The following is a 20,492-nucleotide window of genomic DNA, read 5'->3' as shown; positions in this document are numbered from 1 at the left end:
AAGTTGCTGCATTTGGCCCCTTCTACAACCAAGGCAGAGGCACAACACCTAGTGGGTCTATTTGGATTTTGGAGGCAACGTGTTCCTCATTTGGGTGTGTTACTCTGCCTCATGTATCAAGTGACCTGAAAGGCTGCCAGTTTTGAGTGGGGCCCAGAACGGGAGAAGGCTCTGCAACAGTTCCAGGCTGCTGTGTAAGCTGTTCTGCTCTGCCACTTGGGCCATATGACCCAGCAGATCCAATGGTGCTGGAGGTCAGTGGCAGATAGGGATGCTGTTTAGAGCCTTTGGCAGGCTCCCATAGGTGAATCACAGTGGAGGCCTCTAGGATTTTGGAGGAAGGCCCTATCAACTTCTGCAGATAACTACTCTCCTTTTGAGATACAGCTCTTGGCCTGTTACTAGGCTTTGGTGGAAACTGAACATTTGACTACAGGTCATCAAGTCACCATGAGACCTGAATTGCCTATCATGAACTTGGTGCTTGCTGACCCATCTGGCCATAAAATGGGTCATGTACAGCAGCATTTCATCATCAAATGGAAGTGATATATACGTGATCAAGCTCAAGAAGGTCGTGAAGGCACAAGTAAGTTACATGAGGAAATGGCTCAAATGCCCGTGGTCTCCACTGCTGCCACCCTGCCTTCTCTTCCCCAGCCCGCACTGATGGCCTCATGGGGAGCTCCCTATGATCAGTTGACAGAGGAGGAGAAGACCAGGGCCAGGTTCACAGATGGCTCTGTATGATATGCAGGCACCACCTAAAAGTGAACAGCTGTAGCACTACGGCCCCTTTCTAGGACATTCCTGAAGGACAATGGCGAAGGGAAATCTTCCCAGTGGGCAGAACTTTGAGCAATGCAACTGGTTGTGCACTTGGCATGGAAGGAGAAATGGCCAGATGTTCAATTATATACTGATTCATGGGCTGTAGCCAATAGTTTGGCTGGATGGTCAGGGTCTTGGAAGAAGCATGATTGGAAAATTGGTGACAAAGAAATCTGGGGAATAGTTATGTGGCTGGTCCTCTCCAACTGGTCAAAAGCTGTGAAGATATTTGTATCTCATGTGAGTGCTCACCAAGGGGTGACCTCAGTAGAGGAGGATTTTAATAATAAAGTGGATAGGATGACCCATTCTGTGGACACCACTCAGCCTCTTACCCCAGCCACCCCTGTTATCGCCCAATGGGCCCATGAACAAAGTGGCCATGGTGGCAGGAATGGAGGATACGCATAGGCTCAGCAACATGGACTTCCACTCACCAAGGCTGACCAGGCTATGGCCACTGCTGAGTGCCCTATTTGCCAGCAGCAGAGACCAACACTGAGACCTTGATATGGCACCACTCCTTGGGGTGATCAGCTAGCTACCTGGCGGCAGATTATATTGGACCTCTTCCATCTTGGAAAGGGCAGAGGTTTGTCCTCACTGGAATAGACACTTACTCCAGATATGGGTTTGCCTATCCTGCAGGCAGTGCTTCTGCCAAGACTACCATCCGTGGACTCATGGAATGCCTTATCCACGGTCATGGTATTTCACAGAGCATTGCCTCTGACCAAGGCACTCACTTTACAGCTAAAGAAGTGAGGCAGTAGGCTCATGCTCATGGAATTCACTGCTCTTACCATGTTCCCCATTATCTTGAAGCAGCTGGATTGATAGAACGGTGGAATGGCCTTTTGAAGTCACAATTACAATGCCAACTTGGTGACAATACTTTGTAGGGCTGCGGCAAAATTCTCTAGAAGGCCATGTATGCTTTGAATCAGCGTCCAATACGTGATACTGTTTCTCCCATAGCCAGGATTCATGGGCCCCGGAATCAAGGGGTGGAAGTGGAAGTGGCACCACTCACAATCACCCCTAGTGACCCACTAGCAACATTTTTGCTTTCTGTTCCCATGACATTATGTTCTGCTGGCCTAGAGGTCTTAGTTCCAGAGAGAGGAATGCTGCCACCAGGAGACGCAACAATGATTTCATTAAACTGGAAGTTACAGTTGCCACCTGGACACTTTATGCTCCTCCTACCTTTAAGTCAACAGGGTAAGAAAACAGTTACAGTATTGAGTGGGGTGATTGACTCAGACTATCAAGATGAAATCACTCTACTACTCCATAACTGAGGTAAGGAAGAGTGTGCGTGGAATACAGGAGATCCATTAGGGCATCTCTTAATGTTACCATGCATGCCCTATGATTAAGGTCAATGGGAAACTACAACAGTCCAATCCAGGCAGGACTGCAAATGGTCCAGATCCTTCAGGAATGAAGGTTTGGGTCACTCCACCAGGAAAAAAACCATGACCTGCTGAGGTGCTTGCTGAAGGCAAAGGGAATACAGAATTGGCAGTAGAAGAAGGTAGTCATCAATGCCAGCTATTACCATGTGACCAGAAACAAGGACTGTAATTATCATGAGTATTCCTCATTCTTTTGTTAAAAACATGTTTGTGCAGGTATACTCTTGTACTAAGAAAATATCTTCATTTTATTTCTTTTATCCTTTACATGTGACAAGATTTATTGAGTTTACATCAGCATTTAAATATCATTAACTTTACGTAATAGTATTTGAGTTGGGGATTGGTGTGTTTCCGGTTGTATGAAAGATAGTTGTATTATAATCTTATTGTTGTCTTTATTTGAAGATTATGTATGATCTGAGGAGATGTGTGTGGGTTCAAGTTGACAAGGGGTAGACTTGTGATGGTTAATACTGACTGTCAACTTGACTGGATTGAAGGATGCAAACTACTGATCCTGGGTGTGTCTGTGAGGGTATTTCCAAAGGAGATTAACATTTGAGCCAGTGGGCTGGGGAAGGCAGATGCACCCTAATCTGGTGGGCACAATCTAATTAGCGCCAGCAAATATAAAGCAGGCAGAAAAATGTGAAAAGCAGAGACTGGCCTAGCCTCCCAGCCTATATCTTTCTCCCATCCTGGATACCTTCTGCCCTCAAACATCAGACTCCAAGTTCTTCTGTTTTGAGACGCAGACTGACTCTCCTTGCTCCTCAAGCTTTCAGACAGCCTATTGTGGGAACTTGTGATCATGTGAGTTCATACTTAATATACTCCCCTTTATATATATTTATATGTCTATCCTATTAATTCTGTCTCTCCAGAGAACCCTAACTAATACAGTGAATAATCCTTGACTAGGGATAATTATACTGCAGATTAGCGGTCAATACCTCAAGAATCCTTACAGGCAACAGACAAAAATCTTTATTTGGCATCTACCATGTTTAAAGTACTGTGTCAGTCCATTTGGGACAAGGGATGGAGTGGTAGAAAGAAATACTCCTTATTACCTAATTTCATGTAAATTTTTCTGCTAGTAGAGTTTGAAGTATCCCACAGACACACTAAATTGAAGATCTCAGGCTATTTTCCCAAAAGTGGCTATCTGAGTTCTCTATCTCAGCAAATCATTTTCCAAGTGTCTGGGCCAAGTGTCTGGGAATTTTCCTAGACTCCCCTCTCTCCTTTATTGCCCATATCCAATTGGTCATCCATCTGAAATTCAAATGATTCCTTCCCTTGAGTGTAGACTGTGCTAATAATGTATTATTTTCAGTCTTCATCAGGTTTTGCCTAATTGTTAAGATAACCTTTTTACTTCTAGCTGTCCTTAGTTTCATACCCATGGTCCTTCCACACTGGGTCAGAGGGAGTTTTTCTCAAAGCCAAGAGCCATTACCCCTCTTAAAGTCTTTCTGAAACTCTTAAAAGCTTATAGTTGCTATGCTTACATTACTTTAGCAGGCAAATTCCATCTAACTCAGATATAAACACTTCATCAATTACTGGGCATTCACTCTTCCTCAGGCCACATGGTCACCAAACTAGGGTGGGCCATACATCCTTGTTTGCCCAGAATGATCCCAATTTATGCCCTCTGTCCCTGAGTAATTATTAGTAATACATCTGAAATGTTTCGATGATAAATTATGTGGCCACCCTAAGTACTATAGACTTGTTAAAAGAGGTTTTTGAGAACTATCCGGTAAGGATAGCCTGGAGACAAATAAACCAGAGTTCTATATCTCTTATCTAAAATTCTTGGATGTGTCATAAATTAGAATTATTCTTATTTTAGAAAGGAAATACAATGCATTATTATGTATTACATAATATCCCCAGCAGGGTCTAAGGAAGTACTCCTTAATCAAGCATATGACTATTGCTGTAGAGAAGTATATGAATGTAGGAACTTTTTTCCCTAAGAGAGCAATATAAAGACTGTTTAGGGCAAGATTTGATGCTAAACAATTATGAAAAACATATTTGGTTTTCAGAACTTTTCAGATTTGGGAATACAGAAATTTTGGACCTGTACTTAGTGGTGGGAGCTAGAAAGGATTATTTGTCCTCTCTAATCTTTGTTTTACTTATTTGTAAAATAATAATAATAATTGTACTTCTAATACAGTTGTTGTGAGAATAAAATGAGATAGTTACATAACTGGGCTTAGTGAAAGGCCTGATACAAAATGCTCAATTAATTGTAGTTATTTTTATGAACTGCATTCTGTTCTTACCTAATCCAAAGGTAGGAATGCCAAATTATCTGAAGGCACACAAAGCAAGTTAAGAAAATGTGATGACTGTGGGATCGGAAGCCTGATGTTTTTCATCTGCCTAACCTAAATTATTTTCCTCAGAAACTGCTTATATCTCTCCACTGCATTATAAATAGAACAAAGGCTTTCTATTCACCATTGTATCTCAAGGGCCTAGTACTCTTTCTGGCACATAAGTAGTATCTCAGTAAATAGTGATTGATTGAGTGAATAAAGCCTATGAGATCCCTACAAAATATCACATTCAAAGATGCTTTGAGCATAGACATATTTGGGAAAGACCAAAATATATCAGGCCACAGTATTTTTCATCATAATACTCAGGAAATTCTACCACACTGTTGTGTTTTTTTTTTTTTGAGACAGAGTCTCACTCTGTCACCCAGGCTGTAGTGCAGTGGCATGATCTCGGCTCACTGCAATCTCCGCCTCCCAGGTTCAAGTGATTCTTCTGCCTCCGCCTCCCGAGTAGCTGGGATTACAGGCACATGCCACCACACCTGGCTAATTTTTGTATTTTTAGTAGAGATGGGGTTTCACCATGTTGGCCAGGCTGGTCTCAAACTCCTGACCTCAGGCGTGATCTGCCCGCCTCAGCCTCCCAAAGTGCTGGGATTACAGGTGTGAGCCACTGCACCTGGCCACACTGTTCCTTTTTGTTTTTGCCACATGAAACCTTTGCATCTATTCCTCCATTTACCTGCCGCACTCCCCAGCAGGGTGTGCTAGTGCTGAAGGGCCCTGGCAGGTCCTATAGGAATGTCCCTGCTTTTAATGCCATCTAAAACAGAGGAGCGAATGCTCTAGGAATTAAGCTCACCCATTACTCGCTGTAGTTTTTAGGAGCTAAAATGTCAATGATTTTTTAAAAAGTCTTATTTTCCTTAATTTCCAAAAAAATAAATTTTCTCAAATTTTCCCTTTCAAATCTGTAAAATGTTTTAAAAATAATTTGGCAAACCAACTTTTATTCTCACTTGAAGACTTTTTCCTTCAATACCTTTAAAATCATCATCATGAACTAAAAGTCATCCCTTACGTGTTCAAAGAACAATGGCGTGACTGGAAATAATATATGCCCTTTTATAATTAAACAAGTGGCTTTAAACACAATTTGGATCTTGCCCATGAGCTGTGTAAATTTTTGCATATAGTAACTTAATAGGATTTAAAACTCCCTAAGGGAAGATATGTTGTGTGTCTTCAATAGTTTACTTATAATTCTTAAAGTCAAAAATTCTGAAAACTCTTAAGTTTTCTCATTTGGTTTTGAAACTTGATTTGAGCTTATTTTATGGCATGAATTAAATGTGAGGCTCTTTTGGCCTTTATCTCATTCATATGAATGTTTACATATTAAGTGGTGGAAATATTAATATGTTTGAACATGAATGCTTCCCAGACCTACTGGGGTGTTACTTAATACAACGTAAATGGGCGGTATTACCTCCATAAAATTAGAAAAATTCTGCATTCTGAAATACATCAGCCCAGTGGGTGTCAGGCTGTGGCCCTATGTTACCATTAGGTTTATTTTGGGAAGTATTATCAATGAGAGAATCATGTGTGCAATTTCCAAATATATTTTTATAACAAGGGCTGGGTCTAAATGTGACTAAGGTTGGAGCTAGCTGCACCATTCTGGATTATTTTCTTGAAGTTTTCTATGTATTAAGGGAATGGTGTACCTGTGTTGAGCCTTGAAATCTGTTCTAAAAGTATTTTGGATGCTCAAACAAAAAAGTTAAGAGCTAAGTTCAGAGATGTGTCCAATATTTATTGGCTTCTGGACTGAATTAACAGAATTAACGTTTACAGTTGATTGTAATTACAGCAATGCTGTATCTTTACATATTTTTCCTTATTGTAGATAGAGTTTATTAGTCCATGTCCTCACGAGATAACCCACCCACTGCAATCCTTTTTCTTTTTTAGTTTTGGAGACATAGTCTCGCTCTGTTGCCCAGCCTGGAGTGCAGTGGTGCAATCTCGGCTCACTGCGACGTCTGCCTCCTGAGTTCAAGCAATTCTCCCACCTCAGCCTCCTGAGTAGTTGGGACTACAGGTGCATGCCACCATGCCTGGCTAATTTTTTTGTATTTTTAGTAGAGACAGGGTTTTACCATGTTGGTCAGGCTGGTCTCAAACTCCTGACCTCAGGAGTTTGCCTGCCTCAGCCTTCCAAAGTGCTGGGATTACAAGCACAAGCCACTGTGCCTAGCCCAGTGCTTTTTCTTATACCAAGATTATCACTGGTAAGAGAAGAAGGATTCAGAGTATTTCAGACCCAATCTAGAGAACTCTTCCTGGCATCATGGTTAAAAGGTGGCAGGGAAGAGAAAGGGGAAAAGAACTAATATAACTGAGCATCTCCAATGGGACATACACTTTGTCTTATCTGCCGCTAACAACATAATCATTTAAAGGAAGAATCATTATCCTTAGTTTACATCTAAAGGAAATGGAGGTTCAGGAATATTGCATAACTTGACCAATTTCCCGGAGACATAAGCTAGAGTGCCTGGACTAGAATCCATGTCTGTATAACTCCAGAGCCCGTGCTCTTCCCAAAGCTCATGCAGCCCTCCCTAGAGAAGAAAAGCAACCCAAAGCCAGAAATAACTGAAACTATCACAACACGGAGGTACTTCTCACTAAAACTTAATTAGCCATTTTTGTCCTTTGCTAAGGATGTAATATTCTAAAAACAGACAGAAATGAAGACTTTTTAGGACACCTACATTGTCAACCATAAGTGCGGCTCTTAGCAACCTCTATCTCAACAATATCCGACACTGCTTCCCTGCCTCTTTGTAAAGCAAGACTAATTTAAAACAAAAACTTAGGGAGAGGAAATGTGATGTGCCAAATCTAATGCATTTTGAAACAGAATGTGGAACACATATGCCTAGGGTTTCCTTAAGAGTTTATATTATAAAGTGTTTATATTTTAGTCTTTGTTTTCTGGCACTTGTTAAATAACAATCAAGCTATAGCTGCTCTAGGAAAATGAGATGGCCAGAAGAGAGTCACATACCAGAAAAAGGAAAGTTAAAAGTATCACCTGTTTTATTTTTCTTGCTCTGCAATTTATGTAGAAATGTGCCTCATGCCAAGAGAGACAAATTATAAAAACATTGCCCCTTATTTAGCAACTCAAGGAGATAGGTTTGTGCATCGCCTTCCCTCCCTTCCCCTGCCACCCAATACACAAACACATCCACTTATACACACACTGCAACAGTTTCTCTTTAGTGCATAGGTTTTCAAAGTTAATTACATCAGAATCACCTGGAGGACTTGCTAGAGGATAGGTTGCTGGACTTGACCCCTCATGTTTCTGATCCAGTGAGTCTGGAGTCTGGGGTGGGACTGAAGAGTTGATATTTTTAACAAATACCTAGGTGCTATAGTCTGAACATTGGTGTCCCCCCAAAATACATATGTTGAAGCCACATCCCCAGGGTAATAGTATTAAGAGGTGGAGTCCTTAGGAGTTGATCAGGGCTCTGCCCTCGTAAATGGGGTTAGTGCCCTTATAAAAGAGGCCAGAGGGAGCTTATTTGTTCCTTGTTGTGTGCGAGGACACAGCAAGAAGGCGTCACCTATGAATTAAAAAATGGTTCCTCACCAGACGTGAAATCTGCTGGTGACTATCTTGGACTTCCCAGCCTCTAGAACTGTTAAGAAATACATTTCTATTGTATATAAACCACCTATGGTATTTTCGTTGTAACAGCTCAAACAGACTAAGTCACCAGGTTGTGCTGATGCTACTAGTCTGGGAATCACACTTTGAGGACAACTGCTTTGGTGAATAGTGTTTAGCTTGCATTGTGCTGAGCCTCAGAGCAGCAATTCTAGACTGGTAATGAGCATCTGAATCACCTGGCAGCTTGTGAATGTGCAATTGCCCCCTTCTTGATTCTTGACCCTGGCTAAACATTAGAATTATCTGGGGTGATATCATGCTCTGATCCACCACAGAACAACTGAGTCAAAATCTTTGAAGGCAGGACTCAGGAAGGGTAATTTTTTTTTTAAATTTCCCCCAGTGATCTTAATACCCATGGAGGAATCATCACCATTGTAGATCAGTTCTGAAAGCACATGAGTGTCCATGGGGGTGTGTATTGAGAAACATGTCCAAACAGTTCTCATGCAATTTGAGAAACAGTGTTTTGGGCTGAGGCTCAAAACTTCCTCAAAGGCTTATCACCACCCCTCTATGACACCAAGGCCCACACTTTCACGTACAATCTTAGGCTTTGCACTTGCTCCTCCCTGCCTAGAAAGCTCATTTTCTCTTCTCAGGCAGTTAAATCCTTCATGTCCTTTAACACTGATCTCAGGGGGCCAGACTTTTTTTTTTAAAATAAGTTTATCCTAATTCTTTTTTTTTTCTTTCCAACTTTTATTTTAGGTTCAAAGGGTACATATGCAGGTTTGTTACATGAGTGAATTGCATGTCATGGGAATTTGGTATACACATAATTTTGTCATCCAGATAATCAGCATAATACCTGGTAGGTAGTTTTTCAATACCCTTCTCCCACCTTCCACCCTAAAATAGGCCCCAATGCCTATTGTTCCCTTCTTTATGTTCATGTGTACTCAATGTTTAGCTGCCACTTATAAGTGAGAATGTGCAGTATTTGGTTTGCTGTTCCTGCATTAATTTGCTCAGGATAATGGCTTCCAGCTCCATCTCATGTCGCTGCAAAGGCCATGATCTTATTCTTTTGTATGGCTGCATGGTAATCCATGGTGTATATATATATATCACATTTCCTTTATCCAGTCCACTTTTCATGGGCATCTAGGTTGATTTCATGTCTTAGCTATTGTGAATAATAGTACTGCAATGAACATCCACGTGCATGTATCTTTATGGTAGAATGATTTATATTCCTTTGGGTATATATCTGGCAATGAGTTTGCTGTGCCTCTTCTGTGCATGATGAAACCCTCTGTTCTCCTTTACCTTTGCACTGATTGTACCACATAGCAGAGTTTCTTTCCGCTTTTCTATAGGTCTCTCCCACTGAGTGCTGAATAGAGGAAGGATCATTTCAGTTATTATTTCACCTACCTTTACTGAATATAATTTTTGACAATATAAGGTGCTCAAGAAAATTAAATAAATTGATATTAATTAAATCCTATAAATAGGGAAACAATCCTATTTTCTTTTTAAAATGTGAATCAAGAAATATGGCTTTCTAGGATAGGATAAGACAGCTTATTCAGATGAAAGAAATGACCTATATTAATAAATAAAGTCAGCAATAGGACATGCAATAATCATGAGAAAAGCCTCATTATTGTTTTCTTGCCTCAAATGAGGTCTGCTCAAACAATATAAAGCCATTACAAAAAAAAGTTTTATAAAAAAGCTACACTTGAATGAATGCCTGCTGCTTTAAATCTTCTCATTGAAGTTTATCCTGAATTTTTAGTTTGTGTTTTCTGAGAGAGTAACCATATGTCCAAACAATTGTTGTTTTCATGGTGTGAAATTCCTTCATACATTCCAAGGATCGATCGCAAAATACTGAAGTGGCAGGTGGGAATCTAGGCTGATATTATTGATCCCTTTGAAAATACTTGGAGTATCAGACACCTTGGGACAAGCTTCAGGCATCACCAGCCTTCAGAACCATTACACATCACAAATTTCTACCTTATTATAACAGTGTAAAGCTGTCTTGCTTAGTAACTTATATTATTACTCCTTATATTGCTGAGTTTGTTTGTGGTTTGTTATAGCAAAGCACAAGTCTTTGAGCTTGGGTTAGAAGACATGGTGAGATATGTTTTGTTACTCTTCAGAGTCTGGAATGTCCTCTGTGCATAGCACAGCGTCTATGTAGTTTATTATGTATTTCTCAATCTGTCATAAAAGGCAAAGCTTTACACAAATTATACAATTTACTCTATATCTGGCTAGGAAAAATAATAAATAAAAAATAATACCCTATAGCTAGGATAAAAATAGTATAGTATAAAAAATAATACTGCATATCTGGCTAGGAAAAAAATGAATACTAAGGAAAAAGGAAAACAAATGTTTTGCTTAGTTCTGTGATTTTTTAAAAAAAGACATATGCTATATAAGCATATGCCTGTTTGCTGCTTTAAAGGACTTGAACATTTCCATATTCCTATATATGGTTTTATTGTCACGCTATTACATACAAATTGTTGAACTAGAATCTGTTGTCAATCTACACTCCTTTAAAAGACTGTATCAAGGGCCATTATTTAATTTTCACGTGAACAGATGCTCATCTGTTTTAGAATTAGACTAAAGATTTTGGACTTGGTCTACAGTGTTCCAGATTGAATGCAAAAATTATCTTTAGACTTTTGAGATAAAAAGGTCCCTATTGAGGAGGATTGATACTTTTCCTAGAAAGATGGGATCAAACATGAAATTTTCCTAGAAACATGAAATCAAACATGGAATTTTCTTAGAAACATGGAATCAAAAAATTGAATTTTCAGGGCAAAACTTGAACATTACTTTGAGAGTATCTCAATCAGGAAGAGCAGGAAGTGCTTTGGTCTCAGACTCTTAGGGTTGCCACCTTCTTGACATTGCTTAACCAGGTACCGTATAGACCTACAGCATCTCTCTTCTATCTTGGTATCCAGTGTCCATGGTATGTGTGATTATTTGTGTTTTATTTTAAAGTATCCCTTTGAACATAATCTGATTATGGACATAAGAAAACAATTCAGTGAGAATTGCACTATCTACTTAAAAATTTTATTTTGTGAGATAAGGCCTAATATATAAATATATGGCAGATTCACTTTTCATTTTTATAGTTATCTCCTAGGTGTTCCTATTCTGTGTCCTGTACCATACACCTCTTCTCTTTCTTCCAAAAAGTTGAAGTATCGCTGGAAATCTAGCTACACTTAGTTTCAAAATCTACTAACATGGTTTGAGAATACACATCATCCCGCTCTATTTTCCACTGGTTAAGAGAGCAGTTCATTTTAAACAAGCACTTCATTCTAGATCTACGGTTCCATGTTTCCATCCAGAAATGGAATCATGGATCAGCGTATGTCAGGGAAAAAAAACCCAACAGCCTGACTCAAGGTACAGCTAGTTTTAGAGCATTCTGCTGGCTCTATTCATTTTACCTACGCCCTTCTGCAGACAGAGTTTTGGATGACTGCACCTTCTTGTGACATTTGGAGGGAACATTTCTTTCTTCTCTGGCATCTTCCTCGAGTCATGCTGCCTGATTTTTTTTCTAGTCCATAGGTCAATTCTGTGATTATGCCATGAAAGTTGCTAGATGCTTATTCTATGTCTAACTCCATGATAAGTGATTTTACTGATGATCTCCCACTAAACATATTGTAAGATAGGTATTATTATTTCAATTTTACATTTGGAAGAAATAAGGTAGAAAGAAATGTAATATATTTTCTGTTGCTCCACAGCTACTAAGGGACGATAGTAGATTTGAAGTTCTCAAGTTTCTGATTCTGAAATCCATGTAAGTTCTTAAACCACAGATTCTAAAATTTGAGCTTGTATAAGAATCACCAGTTTCTGCCCATTTAATGAATCAAGAAGTTGATTTAGGTTAAGGCCCAAACAGCAATTAACAAAGAAACAAACAAACAAAAAAAAAAAAAGAAAGAAAGAAAGAAAGAAAATATCATAGTACTCCTTTGATAGTAAAAGCTAAAACTTTTTGTGTAAAACTTTCTGTGATTTCAGTTATATAGGTATATTTTGGGTTGCGAAGTAAAATGTTTTTATTTTCTTACTATTGATCATGTTCAAAAAGTTTAAAAACCACTTGTCTAGGTATTTTGTTAAAAGTATATATTTTGGTGCCCCTCTCTGTGAGGTTCTCAATCAAAATATACATTTTTAACAATCTTGGTGGTTCTTATACTAGTGTTTCTTGAACAGCACTTTGATAAAATTTGGCTTAAACTATACAATCAAAATGGAAATTGCTCTTCCTCTGTTTTTGCACATACCACCTTCATTTTAGCACTTCTGACATTGAAGTCATATTGTCAGTAGGTTTTTCAAGGCTAGGATTTTCCTTCATATTACAATTTTGGTGCCCAGTTGGGTGTAGGCACATAGTAGGTGCTTAATAAGTAGCTGTTGACTATTTTCTGTTTTCCTTAGTTGACTAGCATTTTCTTTTCTTTTTTTTTTAACTTTAAGTTCAGGGGTACATATGCAGGTTTGTTATACAGGTAAACTCGTGTCATGGGAGTTTGTTGCACAGATTATTTCCTCACCCAGTTTGAGACTTAATATTTGCAATAACGATATTTTTTGAAATCAAAAGCACAATGAGATACTTAAGATATAAAGGACAAAATAAATTTTGTGATTGACACAAGTAAGTTCGGAGAAATAATAATTATTTGGGGTTTCCTTCAATGTCTTATTCTTTGAATCCTGTATACGTTTTGAACAGTTGATTAAAACCTAATGTGGAAACTCAGGTGATATTATGATTGTTGACTTGGGGAGAGCTGGATAAACTTGAATCAACAGAATTTCTTATACAACAATGAGAAATAATTCAAGGCAGAATAGATATACTTTATTTACTTATTACATTCAGTTCATTGTTGTAAAATTAAAAATTATAATTTTTTAAGTTAAAGGATCCAATATGATGACAAAATGTTTTTAGGAAAATCAGATTTTAGTATGGAGAGTGTTGAATAGCCAATATTTTAAGAAAACGGGGCATGGCAATGGATATTAATGATGATCAATTAATTATTGTGTCTGGACAAGGGCTGAAGTGTGGGGATTGCTGATTGGTTGAGAAGTGAGGGTTGAAGTCAGGGGGACAGAGAGATGAAGAAACCTCATTTTTGTGCTGAGTCAGTGAGACGGTTCCTTGGTAGGGGTCTTCAGGCTGGTTGGTGTCAGCCATTCTGCTGGAATTCAGGATCTCAAAAACTCCTTAAGGAATTCTTAAACACAAAGGTCTTATGATTCTAGTGTCAGATATTCTGTCTACAGAAGCAATGGGGTAGAGTGTAGCAGGGGGTCAGCATGCTGACTCTTGGTTTGTTGTTAACCCTCTCGTTGAGGTGATCAAGTCTCCAGAAGATGATTGAGTGCAGACTTGAGAAAGCCTCCATTTAAGAAATGGAAATGGAAGCAGAGTAAGAAGAAACTCAGATGTTCTCAGAGGTGACAGGAGAGCATGGAGAGAAAGTGTTTTGGAGAAAAGGTAAATGTTGAAGAGGTGTAACAGAGAATGGCAGAGGTGTCTGTGAGATAATGGCAGCTGAGCAAAGACCCATGGATTAGGCAACTGAGGAGTCATTGAGGACTTTATGTAGAGAAAGAGCTGGAGGCATGGAAACTAGGTTGCAAGGAATGAAAGTATGAGTGTTATTGAGGCAGCAACTGCAAACCTTTTTTTTTTTTGGAGACAGAGTCTCGCTCTGTCACCCAGGCTGGAGTTCAGTGGCATGATCTCGGCTCACTCCAAGCTCTGCCTCCCAGGTTCAAGCAATTCTCCTGCCTCGGCCTCCCGAGTAGCTGGGACTACAGGCATGTGCTACCATACCTGGCTGATTTTTTGTATTTTTAGTAGAGACAGGGTTTCACCGTGTTGCCCAGGCTGGTCTTGAACTCCTGAGCTCAGGCAATCTGCCCACCTCGGCCTCCCAAAGTGCTAGAATTACAGGCATGAGCCACCGTGCCTGGCCTCAAATGCAGACCTGTTTTTGGAAAAGCTTACTGAATAAGGAAGGAAAAAGATAATATCTGTTACTATTAGCTGATCCTTACTGGGCACTCCAAATACCACTTTTAAAATTTCACTTCTCTGTTCTCTACTTGTATCCTATGCCTCCAGGAAAATGAATGAAATTTATTTATCTTACTGTGTCGTAATTTTTTTTTTTTTTTTACTTATCCTATCTTTATTTATGCCCATCTCCTGCACGAATCTATGAGCTTGCAGGCAAGAATGCTATATTACCTGGCTTTGTATCCTCAGGACCTAACACTGTTCTTGTGTAAACTGTGTGCAGTGTATGTCTATTGAATAAAAGAATGGCTGGAGACTTCTTAGAAGTCTACCCACCCAATTTGCCACAAATTGCATATCTTCAACTCCATCCCTCTGTATGATTTTTCTTCTTTGCCTGTATCTATAAACTATTTCAAAATGCAACTGGCAATTCATTTCCTCCAGAAGTCTTTTCCCAATTAACCTAATGTAAACTAAACAGTAAATTTGCATATCCTCAGTGCATAAATGAGTTGGTATGTATTTTCTTTGTATGAATTTAAATAGTGCTTAATAAAATTCTGTTCTGCAAGTATTTTTAGGTCATAATATGTGTATAAATTTTGTCTTTAAATATAACAAGACATTGTGCATGCTGAGTAAATGTTAACAGGCATGAATAAACTATAAAATACATCTGAATATACAAACATCATAGATCAATATCATAGATCTGCTACTTCGTGACCTACTGGACAGAAGTTTTAACCAAAAACAATGTTTCACCAGTGTTACTCTTTTGGATCACATAAAACAGAATTTTATGAATTGATGACCTTCAAAATGTTGAAATAACGCTCTAAAGATATGTATTTTGCAATTTATGTTAACATTCTGATTTGTCATTTGGCAAAAATGAAATGGCTAGTAGAAGTGTTCTAGTTATTTAATTGTGAAAGATATTGTTTCTTCATCATGGTTATTGTTTGAATTTTATACATTTGGTGAACTCATTCATATCATTTTTATAAATACCTAGCAGGTAACTTATTTGATTGTCATTGGAAATTACAAGCTGACTTAGAGATATTCAAGGGGGAGACAGGAATTCCCATTGGAATGAGGATGCAAAACCCACACTGAAATTGTTGTACATGTAAAAGGAACTAGAGAAGTAGAAAGAAACACGAAACTGTTGTACCGTACAAATGAAGCTGCAGATTTTCTAACAGGCTATAATTTGTATACCTATTATGTTCAGGGCTTACACTGCTATAATATTATATTTACCTGTCTGCTTCACCTACTAAACTGAGAACTTCTCAAGAGCAGTATCTGTGTATTATTCATCTTTTTCCATAATATCTAGCATGAAGCCTGGCATCAAAAATGTCCTCAGTAAGTATTTATGAAACCAAATTAAAAATGTACAGCCACCAGGCCAGGTATCTGTTAACCTTTATGCATCTTCACATTTATTTATTTATTTATTTATGATAATGTAGATTTCTATTTATTGATATGAAAAAATGATCTTCATGCCTTATGGAAGGGGAAAAACAAGGTTTAAAACATTTGGAGAACCCAGTTCACTTGTATATATGTATATGCATACTTTCATAAGTTAAGAATGCATAGAGATATATCTGGAAGGATAATTAATCAGATAGGATTTCATATGATTTTAATTTGTATATCTATATTTTTTATGCATTGTCTGAGTCATAGTGAGCTCAGTTTAACTTTAAAAGAGTGAAGCCATCTTTCAGAATGTGGACAGAATACAAATTAAAGCTAAAAGCCTCAGGTACCAGGCCTGCTGCTTACTAGCTGTGGCAAACTACTTGTCTACATCATCATTTAATTATATGTAAAAAGAGAAAACAAGTAGGTCTGACCTTTTAACACTCTTGGCTGTTTTGAGAAGCAACATGGGTATGATCTTGGTGCACAAACCCAGGCATGCATTACTTTTGTTTGCTCATCCTTGCCTCCTAACATTATGCTTGAGTTCTGGCATCTTATATGGTGTCTTAGCAAAGATATCTTGGGGTTTGCTGTAGGGAAGGCAGGTGGTAGAGTCAATGGTTTGGGGTACACAACTGTTATTGGTGGGGTGTCCATTCTACTGGCCTGCATAGCCTCTTCAGGATCTGAGGAATGTTTTTGCTTCAGGATCACTTTTGGGGTGCCAGGATATTTTACAAGACTGCCAATAGTCCTGTTGCCTATCCAGGCTACCATTTCTTTCTGTTCTGGATCACAGGTAAAATGTTGGGAGTCTGGGCTGGAAACCTCCTCTGCTGTCAGAACCAGCAGCTCTCCTCCCTCCAGTTCGTGATCCAAAAGAATAACTTCCTTCTCTTGGGGAGGGACAGGGAAAGCTTTATGACCCCCAGCCTTCATCCCTGACCCCAACCTCCTGGGCATGTTATCTGTATCACGGAATCCTTTCCAGCCTGCCCTTACTAGCTGGAGGTGATTCCATGGCATAGATAATACATCTGTTAGGCTCACTTAGAGACTCTTAGGTTCCTTCTCTTTTACATCTTATCACAAGAGTCTCCCAAGGCAATGGGTACAGGGCCCTGTGCCTGATAAAGAGTAAGGCAAAAGAAAACAGAAATAAAGGGTGGAAAATAAAACCCAAAGATATCTCAAAATATTTTCTGGAAAGTTATGAAAATGTTATGTTCCTGGGAGGGACACAAACTAACTAGAATACATTTTACAAGGCTTCTCAATAGGCTTCTGAAAGGGAATTAGGTTCTAGAGCTCTACGGTATCTATTGAACATAATACAATTATCTTCTCTCCTGCATCTAGAATGGTATTAACCATGCACTCTCCTTGGGGGAATTGAGAAAATACTTACTAAAATTAGCTCCTAAAGGGACTATTTATCTCTCTGAACTGATTGAGAAAGGCTGCAAGCATGATAACTGTGGTGCATGCAACTGAGGAGACCCTTAAGGGAGTGTAAAAATTGTAGCAAAAATGCCTAGATACCCTACCCCAGGAAGGCGAAGACAGGGAAGGTGTTCTCTGGCAGGTATGAGGTGAAAAGGCAGGAGTCCTGGCTCCTGGAGAACATGATTGTGCCAGTCCTATAGGTGTCTTGACACTGTGGAGAGTAGCAGCTTCTGATAGAGGAAAAACAGAAACAGAAAATGGAAATTCTTTTGGCACCTCTGTTTATGCTTGTCCTACTTGTTGTTTGAATGCCTTATAAATATATGAAAATATACTGAACCCCAAATTGTGACATGCTGACCTGATGTCCTGCATCCTTTAAATAGAACTACATAGATCATGGTCAGGATTACAACGTGGAGAGGTGAGTATGATCAGACAGGTGGCCCAAGTTCATTAACTGTCTACCTCCAACATTTCCTTAGCTCCAGATACTCAATTTGACCATCCATAAAAAGAGATGGTACTATTTACCGTTTAAGGTTGTGGGGAGATTCAAATGAGTTAGAAGAGAGAGCCTAAGACAATATCTGGTATATAATAAGTGCTCACAAAATCACAGGGATTATTACTTCTCTTGGTGTTAATTGCTTCATAATAAGACAATATGCATTCTCTTAAGAAATGAAAAAATAAGAAACTAAAATTGTTTTATCCTGTCCCCCTTTCCAGCCTTGGGAGGACTACTCAGATGATAGGAACCAGTGGTTGAAAAAGAGAGAAACAAGATGAAAGGATTCGTGACTTTTCTGGGAAGTATAAAAAGCTATTTTGTGCCTCTTCTTTATTTAGTTGCCAATAGATTGTTTTATTTGTCTATTTTGTTGTGTGATAAAATGCGATATGGGAGTAATTGTTTTTCTTGTGTGTGCATGCATGTATGTATTTCTATTTTGATGAAGTGCTGACCCTGCTGATTCAGAATACCTTTAAGTTTTACAAAGATTTTATTTTCTCCTGGCTTCCTCTTGCATACGCAAAGGCAGTAATAGAGTATCATTTAAATAATATGCCTTGGTTAGAACACAGCAATGTAGTTAAGAGAAACATTTTAGAGGTTGACCTAAAATACATTAACTTTGAAATAAATATACATCTAGCATAAAGAATGAATTTTACCAAATATACATATCAGTTTTACCAACAGATACCATTTTGGGAAGATACGTATTCTGGTTTAAAAAATATTTTAGTTTGAGTTCAGTTGTATTATAGCTTACATAATACTAATTAGATGCTGGCTCAGAGCTATGTGTTAGTCAAAAATTTTGGCTAGGTTCTCATGAAATATCTGAAAGGCTAAAGAACAATGTAATTATGCATACATTTAAAATTTTGAAAGAAACATCCCATGTGCTACCTGACAGTGAAATTGTCCCTGATGATAAGGAGAAAGGATAAGAAGATGCTGGGGACTGCCCGGTTCGGAGTGGACATACTCAGGCCTAATTCCTTAAATATTCAACTGAACTAGATGATGCTCTATGATCTACAAGCTCTCTGTGCCTTGGTTTCTAATAAAACAAAATGTAGGGAGCATCAATCTCATAAATATTTCTTTTCTTTCTTCTTCTTTTTTTTTTTTATAAACTGAATGGAGATTCCTGTGCAGTAGACTATATCATAAATGCTGGCATTAGAAGATTAGAAAAACTCCTGTCTTATAAACTATTTTATATTGGGTATTTACTATTTATAGCTAATGGATTTCTAAATATATGATTTGACCTGCTACATTTAAACTAAGTAATAAAATACGTGTCAAATAATCCAAGTTAATATCCAAAGTCATGACATTATCAAAGTTACAGTTTTTTCTTAATCTGTCAAGAATTTCAGTGCTAAATTGACCTTAATTTTTTAAAAAAATAATATTTAGGTAACTTTCTGATTACTCAAAATAGTTCAGAACTGTAACTCATGCTCCTGTGTGTGTGTGATTTTTCTGCCTGTGCACTCTATAACTGTGACTTGCTCAAGGGTGCTAAGAAGAGAGAAGCTGATGTGGCTGATGTTGGAAGGTGATGAATTCATCCATGGTAAAAGAAATATCCCTTAAGGCAGGGGTCTCCAACCCCTGGACCATGGACCCACACTGGTCAGATCAGTGGCAGCATCAGATTCTCACAGGAGCATGAACCCTACGGTGAACTCCACATGCAAGGGATCTAGTTGCGTGCTCCCTATGAGAACCTAATGCTTGATGATCCAAGGTAGAACAGTTTCATCCCAAAACCATTCCCCTGCCTCCGTGGAAATATTGTCTTCCACGAAACTAGGCCCTGGTGCCAAAAAGGTTGGGGCCTGCTGCCTTAGGGCATGTCCTGTTACCAGCTTCCAGTTGCCCTTGAAGTGGTCTTCATTATCCTGGCTTTCTCTCCCCAGTCTCTTCTTCCTGCTGGCCTTCCTACGGGCCTGTCCCTCACTGGCTCTGGGTCCTGGGCCTCTACCCAGGCCTGAGTCCATGTGCTCAGAAAAGGTGTGATTTCATCCTTCTGGAGTACTGGTGTTCATGTGACTGTCCTTTGAAAGAACAGGGCAAGAGTCATCTGTTTTCTATTAAACTTTGATGACATTTGATACACACAAGACACTGAGAGAGGGGCAGAGAAACCTGGATGTGCAGATAAAATAGAGACCAAAGTAGTACATCAGGAGAGATGTGAAGATATCCCAGGTGAGTCTGATTCTACTATCATTTTATTTAGATATATGGTAAGATCTATTGCAAGGCAATTTCTTCTCTTTCACCTAGTTCTTTAAAAAACCTTTGTAAAAATGAGACTGTGTCTGATAGTCCTGTTGACTTTTTACACATCAAGGCTTAAATTATAATGACTAATTTTCTTGTCATCTTCAACAAACTCACCATTAACTGAGAGTCCATAGGGTAAACACCAGTGAGTTTTATCTACTTTTCATCAGTGTTGACACATGGTAATAAAATCATTTGTTGAAAAAATTTATGAATGAGTGAATAAAGCACAATCTGAAAGTGCTCACCTGTTCCAAAAGCATTCATTGAAACAATGCTCTCATTCACTGGTAAAAAGTAGCAATGGGACTATTTCTCATGGATACATTTATATTGAATAGTGCTCATAAACTATATATAATATTTGTGATATATATGTACATGCATTTACATCAGATTATGTAAACAA

General features: G+C 38.6%; 1 long non-coding RNA gene across 1 annotated transcript in view; it reads left to right on the top strand.

Annotated features, from left to right (window-relative positions):
• The first annotated feature begins 18,000 nt into the window (after positions 1-18,000).
• LOC107973707 (uncharacterized) overlaps positions 18,001-20,492 on the top strand; it is a 32,594-nt gene continuing 30,102 nt past the window's right edge. The window contains exon 1 of the long non-coding RNA XR_001716100.4: positions 18,001-20,005. This is a non-coding gene — a long non-coding RNA (uncharacterized LOC107973707). The remainder of the gene's footprint in view (positions 20,006-20,492) is intronic.

The sequence above is a fragment of the Pan troglodytes genome, chromosome 13 (assembly GCF_028858775.2).
Source record: "Pan troglodytes isolate AG18354 chromosome 13, NHGRI_mPanTro3-v2.0_pri, whole genome shotgun sequence".
NCBI classification, from domain to species: domain Eukaryota; kingdom Metazoa; phylum Chordata; class Mammalia; order Primates; family Hominidae; genus Pan; species Pan troglodytes.
Note: the sequence above shows the minus strand (reverse complement) of the source record. Positions and strands in the feature narration are given on the sequence as shown.